Source organism: Pelodiscus sinensis, chromosome 4, assembly GCF_052426305.1.
Source record: "Pelodiscus sinensis isolate ZL-2025 chromosome 4, ASM5242630v1, whole genome shotgun sequence".
NCBI classification, from domain to species: Eukaryota; Metazoa; Chordata; order Testudines; family Trionychidae; genus Pelodiscus; species Pelodiscus sinensis.
The window spans coordinates 24372334-24378333 of NC_143055.1; the positions used below are offsets into that span (position 1 = coordinate 24372334).

Sequence of the window (6000 nt, forward strand, 5' to 3'; positions counted from 1 at the left end):
AATAATATAGACACTTTTAGATCCATTAGTGAGAAGTGCAGTAATGCCCCTCTGCCATGTATATTGGCCAAACTGGACAGTCTCTATGACAAAGGATTAATGGACACAAATCAGATGTTCAAAATGGTAACACACAGAAACCTGTTGGGGAACATTTCAACTTGCCCAGATACTCACTAATGGATCTAAAAGTGTTTATATTATTTCAAAGCCATTTCAAAAGCCAGCTTGAAGGGGAAGCTGCAGAACTTTGTTTCGTTTACAAATCTGACATTTTAAATAGCAGTTTAAACAAAGACCTGACCTGGATGAGTGGCTACATTCCACATCCTAATGACATAAGCCGCGCTCCGGGTACTTAGAATACTTAGAGCCCACTCTATTAGCCTCATTTAGCATAGACACAATATTTTTTCTCTATTTTTCCCCCCCTCTCTTACCCTCCCCATCCCCCCTCTTACTCTGCTATTAATTTGGACCTCGGACCCCTTAACTCCATTCAGCTGAAGAAGTGGGTTGTGCGAACGAAAACACGTGATACAATCTACATTTTTGTTATTCTCTGCAGAATTATTAGCTGTTTTTTAAAAAGTCTGTAACTTTAAAAATAATGAGTAGTCCTGAGGCACCTTAGAGACTAACAAAAGATACCAAAAAGGTGTTTGGCATACACTCTGATGAGCCAGCACATCTATTTCAAAAGGGTGAGGAAGAGCAGATGCTTTGTTTGCCCTAGCCAGAATACTTTCTTGGGGGCATCCCACTGAAAATCAGTAGTACGGGACCCAAAGTTTCAGTGCTTCCTGATGCAGCCAATCACTCACAACCTGGAAGCACTGAGAAGAAAGCAGTATTCTTCTGGAACAACAGATACTGATGGGGATTAGCAGGTCAGGGAGCAAGGAACACTAGGGACTGAACTGAGAGCATATTGGGGCTGCCCATCTGGGTCCCCACAGCCTTCTCCTGGTAGTAGTGCTGCGGGGGAGGGGTTGCGATGCAGAGTTAAGAGGCAGGTCTCTGTAGTGGGCACCAGTCCCGGGAATGGATGAAACTGGGGAGATCGTGCATCTCTCTGCTCTTTGAAAAGAAGCTGGACATGACAATGCAATTTACTTGCACTACCCAGGGTTGGCTCCAGGGTCTCTGTGCTGGTTCTTGCTTCCACTGGGCATTGCACAGAAAAGTGAGGGAAAAAAGGGAACCAAAAGGAAGGTCCCACACCCAAGGGAGAATCAGAATTAGGGGGAATCCAACCCCAGAGGGGCTGTTCCCAGCTGAGGACTGGAGGGGTATACAGCTGGCTGCAACAGACAGTTGGCTGCCACTCCTGGAGGCAAGGTGCACAGCTGGGGAGGAGAGTGGGGAGCAGGCAGTAGAATCCCGCTTCAGAGTGGGAAACAGCTGGGGAGGGGAGAGGTGGTGGGTCCAGCTTCTGAGAGCAAGACACGAAGGTGAGCTCAGGCAGTAGGGGCCCGCTCCCGAGAGCAGGGCACAGCTGGGAAAGAGGGGCGGGCGCAAGCGATGGGTCCCCATCCCGAGAGGGGATCACTGCTGAGGAAGGGAGGTGGGCGCAGCGGTGGGTCCCGGTCCCGGTCCCGCGGGGGGGAAGGGGCAGGTAGCCCCACAATGGCTGCAGGGAGAGAGCGACCCAGCGCCCGGGGCCGGGCGGACAGCGCGCACCAGAGGGGTGGCCGTGCCCTGCGAGCCCTGTTTGCCGGAGGCTCGGGCTCCCGCTCCAAACACTCACCCGCGCCCGGCAGGGCAGAGTCCCCGACGAAGTTGGGCTCCGGCTCCTCCCGCGGCTGCGCGCAGACTCAGAGCGCGGCGCCGGCAGCCCGCAGCTCTAGCCCGGGAAGCTGCCGACCCCGCCCCCCGGCCCCCGCCGCTGCAGCCCGCCGGCGCCGCGCGAAGGGGCAGCCCGCCTGCCACTCACCGCGCTCCCTCCCCCGCTCCCCGGGAGCTGCGGGCTGGCCAGGCCCTGCTGCGGGGGGCGGCGGTGGCAGCGCTTGCCCTGGCGGGGTGCGGCTGGAGGGGAGCTCGCCGAGGCGGTGCAGCGTGGGCAGGGCGCCGCGCGTTCTCCTGCAGCGAGGGAGGCGGCCGGAGGTTACTGCACTTGTGCTGGGCCTTGCTGGGGGCAGGGCCGGTGTATAACTACACCGGGCCCGGGGCAGTGCAAGGCCACGCTTGGACCCTGCCCCTTGGCTCCCACCCCGGATCCGAGGAGTGACGGCGCTGCAGCTAGGGAGTGGCGCTGGAGCGCGCCCCGGAGGGCGGGCAGACAACGCCGAGCGCCCAGCTTGCAGACAGCTGCTTCCCGCCCGCGCAGATGTTCACGAGCGCACCCCAGCAACCTCTTCCAGAAGGAACTAAAGTCCGACAGGAAGGCTGCGGGATGGGAACTGACGCCAACTCTCCAGTGTCCCAGGCCAGTGCCTGAGCCACAAGGCTTGGCGGGGACAGAGCAATGCAATACATGGGACATGTTTTTCCTAGACTTGTTCAGAAACGGGGGAAGGGGGGGGGGCGGTAGATGACTGGTGCGAGGGAGAAGGTCATAGCTTCTGGGGATGTGAAAGTGATGCTTATCGATTCCGGTCTGGAGCAGCTCCCTGCCTACTGTGGGCAGGGGGCTGCTTTAGCTCCGTGGGGCCTGCAGCGGACAGGGGCGATGCATCCCGACTAGAGCAGCTCCCCTCAGTGGCGGGCCTGGGCATGTTGCAGGCAGGGGGTTGCTCCGACCGTCCAGAGCAGCCCCTGTGTGCGAGAAGGGTGACCGCTACAGACCACCCCTTCTTTAACCAGTTTAACATCACATTTAACTGGTTAACAAATTAAACAGGGTTTCCATCCCTAACAGCTTCCCCCGTAATCGTTTTATCTCGGTACTAACATGGTCTGGTCTCCATCGGTGCACAGTCGAAGCTCAGACTGGGAGGAATGGATCAGTGTTATTTTCGCACTTCCTGTTAGTGCCTAGCCCAGGCGGTTAAGCTAGTGTTCTAACTGGCTGGCCAAACTCGGTGATGAATCCTGGTCACATGCCACAAGGCATGTTTTGCATACTCTAAGAAGACATCAAAGTTATGAACACCAACAGAGGTTATTCATAACTCTGAAATGCAGAGTAGATGCTTGAAATGTTATGGTTGATCTTTCAGAAGTTTAGAACTGAGCACTGACAATACATCTTTGAAACTCTGCTACAGCACAAGAAAAATGCTGCTTTGAACCCTCTTAAAACAGAAATAGTTATATTTTGTTAGTAATTATGTTTAACCAAGTGTCATGGCTCCTTCCCCACTCTGGCATGATAAATGCAGAAGTGGGGGCCAGCAAGTGTACCCCAAAGCCTTATCTACCAGGCTTTGGTATAAAACTTCCCCCAAAATCTTAAAAACCTAGATTTTGGGAATAAAACTTCCGCTGCCACCATCCAAATATTAATAATGAGATTAGGGGAAAGATCATTTGGGAAATCTCACCCCTATCATAAAAATCAGGACACACAAGTAACCAATGCCAGGTTAATAAAAATAAAAGAGAAAACTTTTATTACAACAATATTCCTGTTGCAAGCATAAGGATCAGATGGAAAGGTAACAAAATATACTCATGGAGGAATTACACCATGGGCTAGAACTTACTTAAAAAGAAAAGCCAAACATTTCTTAAGCAGTGCCAGATATCAGATCCCATACCCAACCCTTAAAACAATAAAGCCTAACAAAACCTACCTAAACTTTACCCTACTAACAGAAAGTGAAGAACTGTTTCTTGGAGAGAGAGAGACATGCTTGTCCCTCCCTGTAGCTGCAGAGGACTCACCCAGAGAGAGAAAAAAAGAAAGGCAAAAACCCAAATTCCTTTGTCCCAGTTTGAAAGTCCCACCTACATTCCTATTGGCCACTCCACCTGGCTAGGTGTAGTTAACCTCTTAATCCCCAGGCTGCTGGCTAACCCTCATAATCATGACACCAAGTACTATATTTGCTTTTTGTTTGTTTTTGTCTCTAGTGCTGCCTGATTGTGTATGTCTAAATGAGATGTGTGATTGGCTGGTAAATTTGTAAATCTGAGATTGTAGTGTAGTATCTGAGTGCCACACAAATGTTTACAGATACCAGTCTCCTTCTTCCTGCTATGGAGGACAAATATCTTCGCTAATTTAGGAAACGGGAGTTTAGGTTTTGTGTGTGAGGCCAGGTCTGCAAATACCACTTAGATTGACCTAGCACCAGTGCTCAGGGACCTCAGAGATGTAGTTATATCAGCCTAAGTCTAGTGTAGACATTGTTAAATCTCAGGAAGAATTCTTCTGTCAACCTGGCCAATGCTTCTTAAGGGGGAGGATTTACTGCAGCAACAAGCGTACCCTACCATTTGTGTTTGCATACAGAACTACAGTGCTGTAGCTACATGGCCACTGCTCTGCCAAGATTAGAGGGAACATTACCTGAGTACTCTTTCAAAAAAAGGCGCTGTGGAATGCAAATCGTGCTTTTTCGAAAGAAAGTGTCTAGATGCTCTTTTGAAAAAGCGGCTTGCTTTTTCATAAAATCTGGCTTGTAGTTTAGACGCTCTCTTTCAAAAGAGGCTTGTAGTCTAGACGTAGCCAGGCAGTACGCAACTATACAGTAGAGAGTAAGGGGGCAGGGCGGGATGGAATTCCCAGGGCCGGACTTGCCCATGAGCCCCACTGGGACCATGCGCGGGACGGGCAGCACCCCGGGATCTGCGTGCGCCACAGTCAGCCCTGCTCCCCGCCGGCCAGTTCACTCCCCCTCCCCCCCGCCAGCCCTGCTCCTCCCGACCCCCTCCTGGCCAGCCCTGCTTCCTGCTGGCTGGTTCCTTCCCCTGATCTCCCCCAGCCAGCTCTGCTCCTCCCAACCCCCTCCTGGCCAGCCCTGCTCAGCACCGGCCAGTCATCCCCCCTCCCCCTCGGCCAGCCTCGCTGTCCCTGACCCCTTCCTGGAAGTGCCCTTATTGATTAATCGAATAGTTGATGCAATTTGTATTGACTATTTGATTAGCCAATTCGTTGAAAATTTACATCCCTACTCAAAAATGGTGACATCCTAGCCCCATTAAATTCATAGTAAAACTCTCATTGGCTGTAGTGGGGTAAGGACTTCACTGTAAATATTTTGAAAAGGAAACCATAGGACCTGGTTGTGAGTACCAAAGATCATACAAGTTCTTTGAGTTGCTTTTTTTTCTTTTTTCATATTTTACTTCTTTCCACTGTGCTAGCTTGCTTGCTTGCAGAGAACCTGCCCCTGTAGACACTGTGAATGTGATATCTCTGTACCTTCTGTTCAGCATTAAATTGTCTGCCTGTTCGTAGGTGCTGGAAACCAAGAAAGGGTGTCATCTCTTCTCCACATTGCTAATTCTTTAGTGTATCTTTTCTTCTCCAGTTGAAGAAGGCATCCTTCTATGAAGTGCTAAGGTTCTATGCTGGCATTTCTAAGCTGAAAAAAAGTGAGTGGGAGAAAGTGTGCAAAGTTATGAAGTGAGTCAAATTCCACTTATGTACAGGAATAAGGCTTAATGGAATCAAACGATGGGGTTGCAAAGTATTCAATCTGCACAGAGCAGAAGCTAGTTTTAATTTAGGCTAAAAATAGAGGTGTGGTAATGCAGCAAGTGGGTGCAATCCAAAGCAAACTGGTGAAGTTATCTCATTGTCTAAATGGCCAAAAATACCAGTCATGGAACCAAAACTCGTACAGAACATTTCATTGTTGACTTAGGCCAGCAGGACTAAGTGGAAGGGAAATAAGGCCTACAACCATTAAATAAACACAGTAATATATATAGTGGAAATATTATACCATACACCGTGGAAACAAATGGGTTGAAAACTATGGTAAAGAACAGAACTATTAGACAGAGATGTTGGAGAAGAGTTAAAATCGCTTTTATAAACGGCAGTCATGCCTTATCATTCTCAATTTTTGAGGGGGTCAGCAAACATGTACACCTGAGTGATTCAGT

The 6000-nt window shown here is 50.2% G+C and overlaps 1 protein-coding gene across 2 annotated transcripts in view; it reads right to left on the reverse strand.

Moving 5' to 3' along the window:
• WFS1 (wolframin ER transmembrane glycoprotein) overlaps positions 1-2474 on the reverse strand; it is a 49870-nt gene extending 47396 nt beyond the window's left edge. Inside the window, exon 1 of one of the 2 annotated variants that reach the window (XM_075930761.2) lies at positions 1751-2474. The gene's annotated coding sequence lies outside the window, so the exon portion shown is untranslated. The remainder of the gene's footprint in view (positions 1-1750) is intronic. The other variant, XM_006128212.5, reaches the window with a different exon arrangement.
• Positions 2475-6000: the final 3526 nt, after the last annotated feature.